Genomic DNA, 20,050 nt, shown 5'->3' on the forward strand with positions numbered 1-20,050 from the left:
TTTATCCGTTGACAAGAACAGACAGCAAGGTAACAGATGCGCACATAAACATAAACACGATTCGTCACCTGTCACCATAACCGCCACAGAGGTTAACGAATTCGCTATAATAGAGGGAATAGCCATGCCGATGTTAAAACACCATGGTAATCAGATACTCATGTTGTCACTGTCATCCTGGTAAATGGAAACTGGCAAAGGTTGTCCCGCTTGGAAACGAAGTTATATCGTGTAATATCTCTCCTATCTCCAGTAGCGAAGATATTGGAGACCGTCCTGCTTCCTTTTTTCACCGCTTACCGTTTATGAAAAACGAATAAAACAGATTTAATCAAGAAAAAAAAAAACTTTAGCCAATCCAACACCGGCTACGCGATTCACAGTATTTCTGCGCAGAGCATCTTTTATAAATCTGTCTGGAGTGTGTGTTGTTGGGATTTAACCTATCCCCATAGTATATTGTTGGGATATTGTCTTGTAGGGATTTCGTTTTGTGTGGTTTGTGTCTTGTCGGGATTTCTGAAAATTGGGAGGTTATGAATTGTCGGCATTCAATTGAAACACGCATTTACAGTTCGGTACGGGACATTTGGAGCTACCCTCATAGATATTTATGTACTTAGCATACCCAAATAAAACACAGTAGTTAGGTTGGTTGCTCAGTTGGTGGTTCTTGTGTTCGCCCAGAATGCTGCTCCTGCTACGTACGCTGTTGGTATATACATACATATATATATATGTTGTGTTTATGCTACAATTGAAAGTTGTTGCTGCTTCTCTCTGATAGTTAGTGATACACGGAACCGATGAACTGGATCTTTGAATGAAGCTAGCAGTTCCGCGACTTCTAAGAATAAATATTGTTCTAAATAAACAGAATTCTATACCAAAATACCTAAAAAATTAGTCCTGAGAATGTTCATAAGGAGTTTAGAACATAATTCAAATCTTCAGTTTATGTTCTATTATTAAATAGTTTTTTTTTGTGTTGCCTGGCTATTATCTTTCCAGCAAAAAATTTGAACCTTATATCGTCCCCTTAGTATAACAATAGCCTATGTGCTCATAGGCTATTATTTTTTTATTGAATTTTTGGATTCTCCATCGTCGATTTAACATGTGGTCAAAATTTTGTCAAATTCTAGTTCCACAAAGTGGGTCAAAACGTTAGTCAAAGAAATATAGTATAAATTTATATTAAATCATTTTCCTCAAAAATCATGTAAACGGATATACGCTATTTTTACATAAACTAAATTTTCTGTTTATTCAATAGAATACTAATGTACACTCACATACTCTATTTTAACTTTTAGGAAAAAAATCAATTTTGTCCTGACAGAAACACCTAAAATGACGTATAATGATATACGTTGTTGTTCAATAAATATTTTCAATTTGTTCATTTGTATGAATCTTATAGGCCGTTATATTCTCAGAGCAATTAACATGTGCTTTAAAATTACAAAAACCAAAAGTAGCCTATGCAATGCTTACGTTGTTTTATCATGTATGTAAATGCAATAGAAATAATTTGTGCAATTTAGGATTTCAGTTCGTTGTTGAAATTCGCTCGTTCATAATCATTTAGTCGTTCATTCGTTCCCAATCATTCATTAAATCATGGATTTGTCAAGCTCTGGTGAGTATCTGTTATCTTAAATTGCAGGAAAGAATATTTAGGTATATTAATTGTCAACAGAATTTGCGACGGAATCAACAGGAGCCCTATGTGTGAAACTTGCTCCAAACTCTGTTGGATTATCTGTGGAACCAGTCGATTCAAATATATCGGAAAATGACGAAGAGGATGGAGAAGACTTTTCAGCAGGATCGTCAGATTATTATATTTCAGAAACGGATGAAGAGGAGGATAATCTCGAGGAGAAAATTGAAAAATATTCTGTAAAGCAACATGAAGTGCTCTGCGAAATCGCGGAAGAAAGCAATGATGAAAATGTAGAATTGACAGTAACACGAAAAAGAAAGGTGAGTTAATTAAAAGGTAATTTAAGAAGATGTCTCCTACAATTATGGATTTGTTGCATTCAATAGCGTAAGAGCCAGCTTTGGATGCAGAACAAAAGAAAGAGTGACAGGAGTCAAGGAACGACTTATGTTACGAAGAGTGGTAAAGTAATTAAGGAACGTTTACCGAAGCCCGCTGAATGCAGCTGTCATCACAAATGTCCAGAACACTTCTCTGAAGAAGATCGTAAGAAAATCAATGCAGACTATTGGAGTTTGGGCGATTACTGCAAGCAACGTATATTTCTTAGTAATAACATAAAAGTGAAGAAGTGCAAGAGGACATTAACGAGAGAATCACGGCAGTCGAACACTCTAAAATACTTTCTAAATGACAAACAGGTATGTAAAAAGTTCTTTTTAAATACTTTACACGTGTCAGACTGCGCGATATCTGTATTAGCCAAAAAAAAAGAATCAAAGAGAATTTGTTGACATGAGGGGTAAACACGGAATGCAAAGAAAAGTAGACGCGGAGATAGCAACTCTTATTAAAGAGCACATAGAGTAATTTCCAGCAGTAGAAAGCCACTATACTCGAGCGAAGTCTCAACGCCTTTATCTGAGCTCAGACCTAACAATTACAAAAATGTATAACTTATTTAAAGAACGCCACCCAGACCTCTCAGTTAAAGAACATATGTATCGCCACATATTTTGTAATAATTACAATTATTCATTCCATCATCCAAAAAAGGACACATGCTCAACATGAGAAATGTTCAAAAATACAGAGGACAAGGCTTCAATACAGATATCATATGATGAACACTTAGCAAATAAAGCCCAGACAAGACTTCACAAAGATGCTGACAAGGAGTTATCTAAAAATAACAGCAATATAAAAGTATTTACTTTTGACTTACAATCAGTGCTATTGACACCATGTAGCAATGTAAGCACCTTGTATTACAGTCGAAAGTTCGCCACATACAACAAAAAATTTTACGATTTAGCTAGTGGAGCTGGATATTGTTTCCTGTGGGATGAAAACCATGGTCACCGTGGGTCAGAGGAAATTGGAACCACTTTATTAAAAATGCTGAACAAATTACCCGAATCAGTAACGGATGTTATTCTGTATTCAGACTGCTGTGGAGGACAGAATAGAAACAGATTAATTGCCACATTATTGCTTCATATGAATCATTCAATAACGATTAAATATCTTCAAAGTGGACACACTCAAATGGAAGTAGATTCCATGCATTCGGCTATAGAACGAGCTAAGAGAAATATTTGTGTATATTCACCAGAAGAATGGCCAACTATACTTAGACTGGCAAGACGAAAAAATCCGTACGCTGTAGAAAGGCTTAACTACAGTGATATTATTGATCTCAAAACGGCGTTCTCAAAATTGAACCATAACTTGAAGAAAAATGTCAACAATGAATCGGTAAATTGGCTTAAAATCAAGGTTATCCAAGTAATAAAAACTGAAAAGAGACAATTGTTATACAAGGAACAATGAAACGAAGACTTCAAAGTGATTGATATAGATGACTCGAGATGAAAAAGAAAGGAGTCACAAATTTTACATTAACTCACAAATATAAAAAAGAACTACCAATTTCTGACACAAAATTGAAGGATCTGAAAGATTTATGCAAAAAAAATGTAATTCCCCCCGGCTCACAGACATTTTTTTTGAATTTATAAGGAGGGAAAAATCGCGATTGTTTAGATGAACCAGACAGATTCGAAGAAGAGGACGAAGACGACAATAAATAAAGATCATGCTAATAATTTACGATCTGACTGTAATTAAAACATAATTTTATAGTAATAAAAATTCATATTAAAATTACTTATTATTCTGGTGGATTTCTTGAATAAAATAGTGTATACCATACAATATAAAATAACGTATCAGAAACTTGATAGAAAACATTAAAAAATAAAATAGCCTATCTGATGTATCTGCAGTTTACACCTCTTTTTTGTTCATTAAAAGGATGATTATAATAAAGAAATTGGTCAGTTAACAAAATAGACTAATTTTTATACAGTCTTAAAAAAAAACGTCGAAAATAATAAATATTTACAGACATAACGAGATTTGAGTGAGATCTACTTTCGACAAAAAGTTTGAAATTCATTTTCTCAAAACATCAAAAAATTTATAGGCTATTTTAATACTAAGGGGACGATATAAGGCTTATCTCATATGGCATCAGGGCCTAATTCTATAAGGAATATTAGTAGGTATTCTTTGTAATGCTTCTTATTTTTCTGTACTTATGTCATCACGCATACGGTTTATCTGAAAGATAACGTTATGTATAAGGCTTATAGCCCATATAAAATGAAGCTTACATAAGGAATAATTATAAGCCTTTAGGAAGAATATAACAACCTTATGATAAGGCTTATGGACCAAATAAAATAATGCTTACACATGGTCAAGAAAGTTATAACATGCTGTATTAGGACCTTTCATATAAGGCTTATAACCCACTTAAAATTCGTCTTACATAAGGCGCTATGATAAGATAATACATCGAGTACAATAATCTGATTATAAGGTTTGTGAACCAGGTAGAATAAGGAATATGTAGTAAGAGATAAGAAATATAAAAAAATTTAGTTTCCTTAAAAATATTACGAAACTTGATCGGCTAGAGCTAGGTTCTATTTATCATGTATCCTTTAAGCTTAGGCAACATTTATTTTTGGTTTACCTTAGGAATTAGGCTTATTTGTATAAGGCGAACGATGTACTCTTTTTACCTTATTCTAAGGTTTATCTGTCAGGAGTGAAACCAATATTCCTCATTACTCACAACCGCTTTTGCCAGTTTTTGCTGGGTTGTTGGGACTTTGTTATGTTTGTATTTTGGCTTGTCTGGGTTGTTTTCTCTGAACTTCTGAAATAGGAAGGAATTATGTCTTGAGTCGAGATTATGACGTGCACCCATTTACTAGAGAATTGGTAATTTGAATTTGTACTCGAAACCGCACTTCACTAATATATGCCGATTACTACGGTCCGTGCCTCTGTACTATTCGTGAATATATATATATATATATATATATGTATTATTGTTTACATGTCGTACATATATTCTGCTACCAACTCGACCCACAGCTGAGCTACCAACTTTTGTTGTCCAGAGTGTAGTTACCCATACATACTACGTTTATAGTTTATATGAATGTGTAGTACATAGCAGGCGTTTGCCTCTTTTATTTAACACAAACTTCTCTTTACGAGTGTATACACAAATCTGCTTGCTCGCTGCTCTATCAATGGGGGGTTCCAAATCGCAACTTAATCAGCAAAGCACAACAATACCGACAATGGTTGCTTTGTATGTTGCTCAACTTTAATGAAAACAGCGACAAAATTAGATGCCGGAGTGAATGTAAGTACCGGCTTCATGTTTTGCTTTTTTTACATTTTAGTTTATTTCTGTTTATCGACAAGAGTTGCCAACAAACCAAATTTGAAAACTTCAGAAGGTATAAATTTTAAATTTGGAAAGCTAAGCTCATACAGAAAGTACCGCCCATCTTTTATGAGTGTTACAGAACTATAACACTATACGGAAAAAATAATTTAAAAAAAAATTTTTAAGTTAAACGGTTTTATTGAAAACAATACTTACATGAAATAATAATAATACGAAAAGCTAGAAAATAATTAGGTAGGTCCTAGGTACTAGTCATCACACTCCTTATCAATCTAGGGCGTTGATCAGACAATTAAATAAAAGCGTTGGGCGCGTGAAATTTCTAAAAATGTGAGGCGTAGCATAACCTGATTAAGGTTCAGTTGGTTTTGCTTATGACTATCAATAGAAATATGACGCGTCCAACGCTTTTATTTAATTGTCTGATCAACGCCCTAGATTGATAAGGAGTGTGATGACTAGTACCTAGAACCTACCTAATTATTTTCTAGCTTTTCGTATTATTATTATTTCATGTAAGTATTGTTTTCAATAAAACCGTTTAACTTAAAAAATTTTTTTTAATTATTTTATTTTCAAGTTTTTAGTCTTTATTTAACTGCCTATTATTTCTCATTCTATTTAGTTCATTTAGTGACTCATTATTACAAGGACTCTTTCCTGACAATTTGTTACAACCTAAGTCCTCAATACATAATCCTTCCAAAGACTTTACTCGACTCTGCGCCACGTATGCTTGTCCCTCCTCCAACTCGCTTCTATTCATGTATGTATTATGTGTTCCAAATATGGACCAAATCAACTCGGACCACAAATACGATTTTTGTGTATATCTCGATCCTTGCGCCAGCTAGCGGCGATTTATTTTTGATAGGTCGCTTTCTATTCTTGTATGTATTATGTGTTCCAAGCAGGAGTCAAGTCGGACCACAAATACGATTTTTGTGAATATCTCGATCCTTGCGCCACCTAGCGGCGATTTTTTTCATAAATCGCTTTTTATTCTTGCATGTATTATGTGTTCCAAATATGAGCCAAATCGGACCACAAATACGATTTTTGTGAATATCTCGATCCATGCGCCACCTAGCGGCGATTTTTTTCTTATTATTGCATTGTCATCGGGTTCTGAACTATATTCCAAGTTTCAAGCTTGTAGCTTATCGGGAAGTTACTTAAATTTCAATTACAAGATTCGTTCACAACGGCGGTGCGGCCTGCCTGTCAACTCGAGCTAAATTAATATAAAACCGTTTAAAAATCTATTTTTTTCTGGGTACTGAACTAAACCAATTTTTTGAATACATTGAGCTTTAAGAAAAAAAGGAATTTTTCTCTACGGGCTAAGTTTCACTAACCTAATTCAGTTAACAGGCGATAGTTTATTATTTTCGTATGAAGTAGAGCTAGAGCTAGCAAAATAATATTTAAATTTTGTCAGTCAATTTTTTTTCTTTTTCGTACATTTTCTTATTAAATACCAGATATTATAAATGAATGCAAACATGGAGCTGGTGCTTTTCCGTTAGAGACACAAATACCAAGGATGCGCGGAAGTTTGTTGTAACAATACATTAATATGTAAGTTTCCGGCGATATATATTTTCATGACCCGACGTACTGAGTTGCTTGGGGTTCATCGTCAAGTGTAAGAACCGCATTACAACACAAAGCAGTTACAGGATATATTAAAGCCTCCTCAACCCACTAAAAGATGACGTCAGTTGTTTTGAGGGCATATTCTGATATTGATGCTGACCTCTGCGATGACCCCTTTTCTCTAAAGTAAATCTGTCTTCCTCTTGAAAATACTCACCCACTTTTTCTGTCACCTGACCGCTGTCGGTCACTAAGCTATAACTTTGCTTAGAGCCTTATATGTGTGACGAGTGTGCTGACTCTTGGACACCATTATCACAGACAGGCTAGTGATATCTTAACGAGACAACAAAAGCGATTCCTATAGCTATGATATACTTCGAGAAGACGAATATCGACTCTGATGATGGCATAAAACCGAAACCGGTTTGTCTCGAAACCAAATTTGACAAGGGATGACGGAAAATCGTTCCAATATACATTAAATAATAATTCGTAGCTAAAAGCGTAGAAGTATATAGTATGCGTAATAGCGCATAAAAGTGAACGCATAATAGCCAATAGACATGAACACGTATCAGCTTATAAACTTAATAGCGTACCAGCGTATACCGTAAACGTGTAAAACAACATAAGATATATTTGTAGTCATAGGCAAAGCTTTAGTCGTAGTCGTAACTGTGTAGGCATAACTTAGAAATATGTGGGCAGAGTGCGTGAAAGAGTGCTAGCGTACTCCCAGTCCCTCTCCCTCCCCTACCCTCATCCCCACTCCCACCCCACTCCAACTGCGTACTGTTACTTAGCCGCATCACAAATAATAGGTGCCCAGGAAATATTTGCATCTTTTGTAATTTTCTATATCCATTACCAAAATAATCTGATCTATAAAAATTGTATGGTTAATAGATAGCCTCATGGTAGCGAAATCCGCCGACCACAATACAGCTGTTAACAGTCGGAGTAAGCCTGTAATATTCACCGGAAAGGGCTAGAAAAGCAAATTTATTTGGCATCCATGAGCTTCAGATTGTAGACGCCAAATTACATATATACTTATGTATTTGTATATGCATCTATCTATGTACACACATTCCTTAATTTAATCTCTCAGCTATTATTGCCAAATATTCGTACAGCATTGCTAGATATACATATATGTACATACATATTCTTACATACCCACCCTGCACAAATTTTATTTGTAATCCGTAGAGAGACTCAGCCTAGATAAGTCTTTCGGGAATAGTTGATAATTAGTCCAAAAATACTTAATATCCCTGCAAAAATCGCGAGTACTCCATGCATGCATGTATGGAGTACTCGCTATGGACCAAGCGAGTGCTCCAAAATTAACCACAATTCATACAAAAAATATGGTCGAATTAACATTGCGATGTCCTAGGACCGGACCATATACTCCAGCTCCGCATTACATCAGAGTAATCCATGGAGTACCCACAGTCCAATAAACATTGTGGAGTGATTACAATCGTTAAAAACGAGGAATGATCGGCTTACAACATGTTCGTGTAGAAACATGAGTTGGTCCATCGCTGCATTACAGTGGAGTAGAATGGTAAGTACTCCAGTGGACCACATGGTCCAACGATTTGTGCAGGGATGTTCTGTGTAGAGCTTGAACAAATATCTATAACACCTTATATTATCAATACCGATAGTCTAAGAAAAGTTATGAGCATGCAGATTTCGCCGCTTTGACAAGGCAAGGAACACAATATTTATATATAAAACTAGAGTACCCAGCAGACTTTGTTCTACTCGAAATTGCCTTGCTTACATTTCAAAAGTGAGCCGCGGTTCCCTTCTTCACTCTCTATCCCGTTCCCATCTTCTTTATAGTCCATTTTTCTTCCTGTTCCTGGCCATCCCTTATTACATTTATCTTCGTCCCGTTCCCGAATCTACTTCCACTCCAACTATCGCTCAAACTTTCACTCTCACCCTCTCTTACTAACACTCACCTCAATTTTTTTAAATATAGGTAATCCATATATCATATATGGAATAAGTGCTTCAACTCTCCGGCCGATTTCAATATATTTGATTTTGTAGATTACTACGAAACTATATGAAACTATAGCAGGTACAATTTTTTAAATCACATTCGTTATCCTGCCCGATAATATTCCTCTCTGCGATGTATCTACTTTCTCAGTAAAAAGAGGCATTTTTCACATTGCGTGCGCCGATCTTCGAGCAAATCGCATCACAGGCCTACTTCACAGAAAGAATAGTTCCTCAACTATTATATTGGTCAAACAGGTACCTCTGTGTATAATTTCAAGCAAATCGTGCCATATGTTCGATTTTTTATGTCGGCCGTCCTTGGTCCACTTTCGAAATTAAAAGTTTCTCAAAAATTAACATTACCGAACCGGTACCTCTGTACCGAATTTCAAACATAGTGAAGGAAGTACCGCAGTACCAAATTTTACGCAGATCGCACCATAAACACGATTTTTTAGAATAGGGCCTGGTCCACTTCCCGGAAAGAAAAGCTTGTAAAATATTAACTTGCCCAAAGAGGTACCCCTCAATATATGAAACGCCTCTCAGTGAAAATTCATCTGCCGTGCTTATGCTCATTTCGGAAACTTTCTTGGCCATCTCATTTACAAATTCATTCCCTTCAACATCGCTATGCCCAGGGTTGAATGGATAGTTAATTTTTTAGCTTCCGAGCCACGAATGACCTGTTTAAAAAAAAAAAACAGCTTAAATTATGTAACATGGTAAATATTAGCGCTCATAATCTGATTCAAGGATATGAAGGCCTACTATCTGTTAAGAAAGTATTGAACTTCTTAACTCACTTAAAACAATTTTGCTCACATAAAGGAGATAGCGAAAAAAAAACCGTTTCCTCTCTTCTCTCTCCTCCTCTCAGAAGAGGTCAGTTGCAAGGGCATCCACCTATATTCTGCATAAAGATCACAAGCACATTGATCTGCATTGAGTATGACAAGTAACGTATAAGAGCTGTGTGTACAGATCAAGTCTTCCTCTATCTGCCTCTCGCAACTCTGTGGAGGTCTCCGCCTTCCGCTGCTTCCAAAGTGCGGTGTCGACTGAAGTACTTTCATGGCCGGAGCGAACTCTTACACTTGTTACAAAGAGTTATCCTCCGTTTGATTTCTTAGCTCGGGATGTACACGCCTTGGAGAAAACTTGGAGTACAGTATATCCAAGCCACCATTGTCAACGAAGCGTCAACACTTCCGCAAATAACATATTAGTATTGCATTACGTATTCACCCCTATTCTGCATTTCGATTACGTTCCCGTTCTACGCTCCGCTTTAATCGAAGTTGGGTATTCTGCATTACGACGGAATCGTAACGAGAAGAGGAAGAGCAAATGATTTTTCGAAATCAGCTGTTTGTACGGAATGCGTGACCATTGGAACAAAATAAATTAAAGAAAATTTGTAAAAAAAACACTGAAAAACGTTTAAGTTTTGTTAAGACGGATTCCTGCACGAATATAGTTGACATTTTCTGAATTTTATGGATGCTAAATTCATTGCACTGGCCTAAAATACTTTATGAAGATTTATTTATTCTTTCCTCAAAGATTTTTTTATGTTTTCGCTTCACCTTCCTCTACTCCGGCAGCTGGCTTTGGCATATAACTGGACCTAACCAACATACACAAATTATAGCTGTCTATTATACTGGAATCAATAGCCGCGGCATTATTTGTGGAGTTGGAAAGCAACGCTTACGAAAATGGCCGGCAAATGGAATGGAAAGAGAATGGAAAGGCAAATATTGAGAGATTTGTGTAATCCATTTGAGATGAGTGACGAATTGTAAGAAATTTAACTTAAAAGTGGTAAAGTTGAATGACTTATTTTCTTATTTAGGTTCAAAGAAAACTTTCGACTTAGAAAGGATGCTTTCAAGTATGTGTTAGATACTTTTGCGAGGCAAATACATCGACATGTTGTTTTTGACCTCGAAACATATAAAAAACAGTCATCATCAAGCCTTTTACGGTTCTTAACAAGTTTTACTTACATGTTTGTTAAAATTCTGTTATAAATTAATAAAAAAATAAAAATAAAATATTTTTCCGCCAACAAATATGCAACTTAGAAAAACGGAACTACGATCGGAATGCAGAATAAACAAAATCGAACGATTCGAAGTTGGATCGGAAGAGATTGGAACACAGAATACCAAAATTGCCAAATCGAAAAAATTCCAATCCAAGTCGAAATGCAGAATAGGGCTGATTATGAATTGGAATAACTTTTGAAAAATAACACCCTACTTATAATTTTCTGAATTTGAATTGTAGTTTTATGAACTTGAAATGCAATTTTTTGAACTTGGATTGTAATTTTGGCGGCCACCGTGGTAGCGTGCTCCGCCTACCACACCGTATACCCTGGGTTCACACCCCGGGCAAAGCAACATCAAATTTTAGAAATAAGGTTTTTCAATTAGAAGAAAATTTTTCTAAGCGGGGTCGCCCCTCGGCAGTTTTTGGCAAGTGTATTTCTGCCATGAAAAGCTCTCAGTGAAAACTCATCTGCCTTGCAGAGGCCGTTCGGAGTCGGCATAAAACATGTAGGTCCCGTCCGGCCAATTTGTAGGGAAAATCAAGAGAGCACGACGCAAATTCGAAGAGAAGCTCGGCCTTAGATCTCTTCGGAGGTTATCGCGCCTTACATTTATTTTTATTTATTATTGTAATTTTTTGAACTTGAATTGTAATTTTCTGAATTGGAAAATCTGAACTTGAATTGTACTTTTCTGAACTTGAATTGTAAATTTCTGAATTTAAATTGGAAATTCTGAACTTGAATTGTAATTTTCTGAACTTGAATTGCAATTTTCTGAACTTTAGTTGGAAATTTCTGAACTTAAACTGGAAAAGGTGTAGTAAACTTTAACTGGAGTTCAAACTCGCACTGAAAAACCGGACATAAAGTACTTTCAAATATGAATTACATACTGTCCCTTACGGGGTACTCCTTCCATGCGCGCATGAAATAGAAAAGATTCCTTACAGGGTTTTTTTCGCTCTCACGAGACATATTATTTGTGTTGACAAACAGAGAGTGCATCGTAGAGATTTAATGGTTATTTGATGGTGGAACTAAGCAACGAAGCAAACAGACAAAAGACAGACAATCGGACTAAAATAGATTTGCAACTTGCAATTTGCAAATTGGCGTTCAATTGAATTGTTCCTTACCCATACGATCAGGCACTAAAGTACACACACAAGGCGAGCAGTTGAATGAGAAAAGGACAATATGGAAAACAACAAATAAATTTTGTAAACGACGACTACATTGAGAGTCAACCACTTTAGATTTATTGCCTCGTTGACTATATCTCTTTTTCACTTTTTGCATATCTATGCCCACATTCACAAACATACATATATATATATACTTTTGGCATGCGATAGTTCGAACACCACCATCATCTCAATGCCCATCGGACAGACTACTCGTATACCTTCATAGATATACAAAGAATTTATGGCGCTCATAGCAACGCGTATCACGTACACTGGATGTAATGCATGTAAGCATTCGATCCAAGTAGTTACGTGAGTTTATGTTCATCAACCACTTCACTTCGCATGCCTTACAGTCAAAACTTCATCTTCTACTGCTGCGTACACTCGTTTGTTGTACGACCCTATCGTCACTTGGGAATAAGACTAATCGTGTCTATCAAATCACTTACCAGTTGTATACACAAAGTTGTGAATTGACAAGTACTTTACGAGAGAACATCCAATCCCGATGCAACTTACACGCCCATACATACATATGAACGTACAGCTACAATAGTGATGTGCAAGTCATTGTACATAAAAAAAAAACCGGTTTCGTCGAGTCCGGTTTTGGGGTCAGATCCAGTTTTCGGAAAAGTAGTTCTGGAAATAGATCCTATACCATGTTGGAATAACCAGGTGAAGTAAGCCGCCAGTTGTCTTGCTCTAAATTCTTATAAAAAAGTTTCAATTGGAAAACAGAAACAAATTAAGCGAGTTGTTTAATTTGTTTTTGCTTTTCAATTAAAATTTGTTTCTAAGCGAGTAGAAAACATTTTGAAGCTTTTTTTACTGTTGTCTCTGTTGCTGTTTTAACTAAAAATCAACCCCATCAGATTTAGAGGAATTTTACAGTTATGGATTGTTATTTGCAACATATGAATCCGTCTACCCCCTGTTGTTGTTGTTATAGCAGTTCTACGCCCCATCCAAAAGGTGAAGCCACTCACAAATAGTCATCACTATGCTCTAACGGGAGTCCAAGCACACTTGCAGTTTCAACAGGGGTGGACCAGAGTGAGAGGGGTGTTAGAGGCGTTGGTTCCACATTGTAATTGAAATGGTTGGTGTCATGAGGGGACACGTTACAAGCAAGACATACGTTATGTTGATTCTGGATAGGTAAGAGTTTAACCTGCTACAGTATCCAGATCGAATTTGAGCTAGAGTAATGCGTTTCTCTCTAGGGAGAATGCTTTCCTCTTTGTGAGTTCAGGGTACTTATCTTTAAGAACGGGGTTCGCCAGGCATTTCCTGGCATAGAGGTCCGACGCTTTTTTGTGGCTATCACGCTATCTACTCTTTTACGCTGTGTTCTCAGGTGCCGTATTTCCTCATAATGCTTGCGGAGATGATTCCTTATGCCCCTGGGAGACGGGGCCTTTTCAACCAGATGTCGATTGAGATGCCCAGATTTCTGCGTATTAAACAGAAACTGTTTGTTCAGCATTTTATTTCTCTCCCTAATGGGGAGTACTCTCGCCTCACTGTGTAGGTGGTGTTCTGTGGACATAAGAAGACAGCCCGTAGCGATTCTGAGAGCAGTGTTTTGGCAGGCCTGTATTTTTTTCCAGTGACCTTAGGCTTGGCGACCATATCGGGGACGGGTTGCATCCAAGCGTCCGGCCAATTGCTTTGTAAGTGGTAATAAGCGTTCTTTATCTTCACCCCAAGTGCTGCCGGCAAGAGATTTGAGGATTTTGTTATGGCTCTGGATTTTGAATAAATATGGTAAATGATGCCTCTGATGATTTGGTCGATGAAAATGTCAGGTTTCGAGAGGCGGAAAAAGTGGAGAGATCAAGGAGATAGTTGTTTAATTTATTACAAAGCTCATCGATGGGTGGGTCGGGACCTGTGGCTATTATCGTGCAGTCATCGGACAGAAAACTGCCGCAATTCGTTTTTATTAGGTTGGCCTGTAAGTTGCCAAAGTTAAATTTTTAATTTTTATTCAAAGATAACAATAATATTTTGAATTGGCGTAAGGTGGTACTGTTAAACTGCAAAATACAGTTTCTTTTAACTGCGTGAAAGAACTTTGAAAGCAGCTAAATCTGCTGAATAAAAATTGATACCCAAATGGCTTTATCTTGTATAATAAGGTGGCAGTCCTACTTAGAACTAGTCTATGTATAACAAAAACGACATAAAATACTTTTGGTTTGGTACCATATCATTTAATTAAAAAAAGAAATTCAAATAATAATATCTAAATGTAAAGCCTTATCGGTTGAGCCTTTTCCGAGATAGTAGCGGATATATATGTATAAAGAACTAAATATCTTAAGAAGGAACCCGCACTTATCAAAATTTTTATATATTCAAAATATTCCCCTTTATTAAGGAAACAATTACATTGAGCTTTTTCAAGGTATGTCAATGAATCTTCCAAATACCCATGGCTCCCGATACGTAGGAAGATATGTGCTCCAAAAGCAGGTGATACCATGCCCATTTTTCGATAAAAAAAAATTTACAACAACTAAGGCATGACGTGGCTGAATGCGTTTATAACACTTCAACCATGGTAGGAGTGCGGGTTCGAATCCCACTCCCGGGAGAAAAGAGAATTTAAAAACGGTATAATCGAAACAGCTGTCGCCTTGTCCGTCCTGGTGTCACGTTGTTTAAATTTTTCCCATATTATTAAATAAAAAAATTTGATTTTCATTCAGTTCTTTTTTATAAATTCACTGTAGACATCAGCTGACTTCGAAAATTCCAAATTCATATTCCGCAATTATTGTTCTCCCTATGAGAAAAGAATTAGACGAATTTTTCCGAGGGTATAAAAAAATCCGTGAGCAAAAAATTCCGAGGAATATTTAGATTTGGGCTGATACGTTTATATAGCCTAAGATATCTTTAAACATTTTTTATGTAGAAGTGGGCATGTCACTTTACTGATTTCGTTACTTTTTTCAGACTCAATCCCTATAAAAAGGTTAATTAGTTTACTAACAACTTAAACCGTTCTTCATTTATGACCAATAATATTTGAAAACCTGGTTTTGACAGAAGAGGGGCGGTGCCACGCTTCTTTTTGAAATACAAAAACTTATGAAATTTGGTTGGTAGCTGTTTTATTTACTCTATAGTCACGTTTTTGGGAGATGAGTGCCAAGGAACCCACATACCAAACAAAGAATCGCAAAATTGTCTCAAGTTATTGTGTTCACAGACAGACGGAGGGACATGACATGGTGAATTTTTTTCACCCTGATCATTATGATATATGGAAGTTAGATCGATTAATTCATTCAGTTACAATCTACCGCTATGGCAACAAAGTTAATGCACTCTTTGAGCTTTACGCAAAATTATATGGGCGGCAATTTCCTAAATACAGTCACAATGGAGTCCATGTATATAAATTAATAAGAATTTTATACAAATCAGTTAAACCGTCTGAGAGATAGTATCGTATATACAAAGTAACACATACAAGTTAAGATGGAAGCCCTACTTAAAACTTTGTCTATTATAATACGGCGTAAAATCATTTATACCCATATTGGCATACCTCATTTATTAAAAAATAAAAGAAAATCAAATAGGTGGCAGCCCTAGGTAGAAAGTCTTAGAATTTGCTACTCTATCTATGTACCAAGCTTCATCCCAATCGGTTGACACGTTTCCGAGATAGTAGCGTATATACGAATAATTGTAATAGGTGACAACCCTAATATAACTATTTTAAGGTTTATGAAAAAAAAAAGAAATTTAGTCCGATCACTGCGCAGCAATAGAGAATAGTTACGAGCAGGAAATGTGGAATACGGGTTTCCCCCTTATAAAATTGTAAACTGCTTAGAAGTTAGATTTTATATTCAAATATTTTGGCTTATTATCTATTTTTCGCATTGGTTGGTATACCGAAGAATTCGGCTTTTCATAACTTGGTTCTGCGCAACACTAATATACATATGTACATAGAGATACAGACATGCACACCACTGAAGTACAAGTATGCCTGAGATTATGGTTATGTTTGTTGGTATATATTTTTTATAGACAATCGAGCTGAAATCCAGCAAAGCTTTGGGCAAGCCAACTCAATTCAAACATACTCAGCGCCCAACAATAAAGCCGTACAAAAACACTTGAAGCATATCAAGGAGACTTCAAATCTGCACGGTGTGAAAGTTCGAGTTATTAGCAGCAAAAAGTATCTTATTCGGTGCAATGATCAGTCTTTGCATTCCAAGCCATACATAATCACCGGGTTGGCTAAGCTTCTTCAGTGCCTAACAGTCAGGTATTATTTAGCAGCACTGAAAAAAATTATCAGTTTGTAAAAAAGCTAGCAAATTGTTGACTAACAGTCGTTTTCAGTGACTGAAAATAGTTATACCAAATTCCAAATTCTCTTATAAGTCGAAAAGTATTTTGTCAACAAACAAAAAATTTTTGAAATTGTTCATGCTTCATGTCGAATTTTGGACTTTCGCAATTTCTAAAAAAATTCTAAGAGATGTTTATTCTACTATACATGGATCTGATTTCATGCACACATATGTTTAGCTTACAGTAGACTAGCTTATATTAAGACTGAAATAATTTGGCTAGTAGTTAGTTGACAAGTAATGTGGAAATAACCACCTGTTGTTGTTGTTGTATTAACGATAAAGACACTCCCCGAAGGTTTTGGGGAGTGTTATCGATGTTGATGATCCTTTGCCGGATATAGATCCGGTACGTTCAGGTAACAAAGCACCATTAAGGTACTAGCCCGACCATTTCGGAAACGATTAATATGAGCACATTAAATTTTCTAGGCCATCCCGCTCTCCACCCTCCCTCCATTAGGAACTTGGGGTCGCCAGAGCCTCGACTGCTAAATACATACATATGTATGTGCATGATACATTAATATTTGTAACAGGATTCCCCTCGCGTAGAGAAGGTTGACAGTTGGGTTGCAGAAGCTGCTGCTGGGAGGGTGCTCTCCAAGGAGAATCCAGGCAGTACCTCTAAACATTCACAATAAACCCATTAACGTATATGTAGTGTGACATGGTGAAATCATCTGTCACATTACCTAGAAAGTCCAGCTTTTGTAAAGAAGGCAAACTTATTCTTTGAATATCTGGATGACATCAAAAATTCTAGGGCAGTCGTATTTGGAACTACATATATCGTAGCGAAGCGTTGATTCACTACGTAATTAGGAGTAACAGTGACAAGACCAAAGGGCCATTTTAATACCCAAGTGAGCTCTTTGCGAAATGCGGACGGACTGGTATTGTAGATAGTGTGCTTACATACAAAATCTACGGTTCAAGTTCAGTGGCAAATAACATCATAACAAGTTTTTCGAATGAATTCCAGCCTTGGCAGTTAAAATTCATCAAGAGCAGTTTAAGAAACACACCACAGCTCTGCTTAAAATTTGGATTTTTTACATTTGACTAATGGTACGTCCTATCCTCCTGGCTGCCGCCATGGTGTGGTGGTAGCGTGCTTCGCCTACCCGAAGATCCTGGGTTCAAGCTCCGTGCAAAGGAACATCAAAAAAAATGTAAATAGGTTTTTTCAAATAGAAAAAACTAAATTTTTTCCAAACGGAGTCACCGCTCGGCAGTGATTTGGTAAACACTCCGAGTTTTTTTTTTTGCCATGAAAAGCTTCTTAGTGAAAATTCGTCCCGCCAATTTGTAAGCACAATTAAAAAGGAGCACGAAGCAAATTGGAAGTGAAACTCGGGCTAAAATCTCTTCGGAGGTTGTCGCGCCTTGTATTTATTTTTATTTTGTATCCTCCTACTACTCCCCTTTTCTTCTCGTCTAGAAAGAAATCGTTCGTCTGAGCTATCGTTCGCAGTGCAGAATGAAGCCCTAACTTCAATTTCTCCTCCCTACTTCTGTCTTTCTCTCATTTCTCCATATCACTGTCTCCTCATATCACTCTTGTTGTTCTCCAACAGCATGCCGATATGTTAATAAATTCACTTTTTTATTGAAACGACCACACTGTGCCACTGATAATGGGGTCGATGCAAAATAAAAAAATAAATGGCTCAGTACTCAATTTGTAATCATTCGATTGAGTGCTCATAGCGGTTAGCAAAGCTGCTAATAGCTGCCGCTGTTGTAATAGTAATAATGCGCGTAATTCGATAAATCGTAAACGCTACTTGAATGAAACATGATTACGATTTATGATATGCCAATGAATATTACTATTTCCATTGCTCCAATGAAATCTTATCATGTTTTTATGTTTGGGGTTGTTGTTATTGCGGCTAATACTCGTACAAGAAAGGAGCTGCATGGGCTGCTCTTACCAATGGTGGCACGAAACCACACTCATACGAAGCTAACCAACTAGACTCGGTAGGTACAAAATATATATACATACATAATCCCAATCAGTGCCGCAAACCACTACACACATACTTAGACCTAGTTTGGTTCACTTGTTCGAATCACTTTCGAAAGTCTCGTAGTGGTACATGATAAGTAGCTCTAACGCGGTGCGAATCAAACGGCTAAATTTTTTTCTTGAACTATGAATTCGATGATTCTAAATATTCCCATTTTGTTTTTGCGGTTTTTTCATTCCCGCGAAAAAATGCCTCCAATTAGTTTCTCCTAGGGAGAACAATAATTGGGGAATACGAATTTTAAACTTTCGAAGTCAGCTGTTTCACAAATAACATTTTGTTACACATTTCTATTTTTGTTTATTTCATATGGTATTGGACGAAATGAGTAATGAATTTGTGCCACAGCAACAACAGAGGAGCATAAGAAGGCTGCGCGATAATACAAATCCGCTGGAGTTGTCTTCTTCCATTTCACAAAGCATTTTTCTGGTGGCAGTTTTGAGTTCTAGTCTTTTTTAATCATACGCCAAAGTCTATTTAAGCCTATTGAAACGATTTTCCGTCATCCCTTGTCAAATTTGGTTGGACACAAACCGATTCCGGCGTTGTGCCATCTTCAAGCCGAACACTTCAATAAGGGCCATAACTAATTTTAAATCGTCACCATGTTAAAAACTGCCTCAACATTTAAAAACAATATTGAAACATACTCTGAAACCAAGGAACGAATAGGTGATAACTAGCACAAAACAAGCTTACAGAAAACAGCAAACTGGTGTTTTTTGACTTAAAAGAACTGTACTCATTAATACCTCTATCGGCAAAGCTAAAAGTTGTGCAAATAAAGAATATATAGACAAACATACAAACTTCGAATGGTAGACCTGACATCAGCCATTATTATGGAAGCCATCATGCAATCTGGAAAAAAGTGCATACAGAATACGAATTTTAAGGAATCCAAATCAGGCGTATCATTTTACGCTAGATAGTGGTTAACATCATATATCTTTTAGCTACTAGTAGTACCTCAACAAGCAGCACGGGAGCATAAAATTCACAATCGAACGCCTTACGATAACTATTGATAATGTTGCCAATAGATTTAACTACGACATATATAGAAAACCAACGACCATCGACACAATAATAAATGGCGAACCATCCACAATAGCATAAAAATGCAGCAGTAAGACACTTGGTATACAGGCTTGAAGAAAGAACACTTCTTACACAAAAGCATTGAAGATAGAGCTTGAAATAATATATAACATTAATATAAACGGCGGTAATAAAAATGCACTAGTCGATAAACTCAGAAGAAATCATGGAGAACAAAACAGAAATAATGAAA

At 36.4% G+C, this 20,050-nt stretch overlaps 1 protein-coding gene and 1 pseudogene across 14 annotated transcripts in view; one reads left to right on the forward strand and one right to left on the reverse strand.

Moving 5' to 3' along the window:
* The window catches only part of LOC137251409 (streptococcal hemagglutinin-like), a 124,339-nt gene that overhangs the window by 67,508 nt on the left and 36,781 nt on the right, over window positions 1-20,050 (reverse strand). The gene's annotated exons all lie outside the window — the stretch shown is intronic.
* On the forward strand, window positions 2,360-3,502 carry LOC137247804 (uncharacterized; annotated as a pseudogene).

Source organism: Eurosta solidaginis, chromosome 4 (assembly GCF_040869045.1).
Source record: "Eurosta solidaginis isolate ZX-2024a chromosome 4, ASM4086904v1, whole genome shotgun sequence".
NCBI lineage: Eukaryota > Metazoa > Arthropoda > Insecta > Diptera > Tephritidae > Eurosta > Eurosta solidaginis.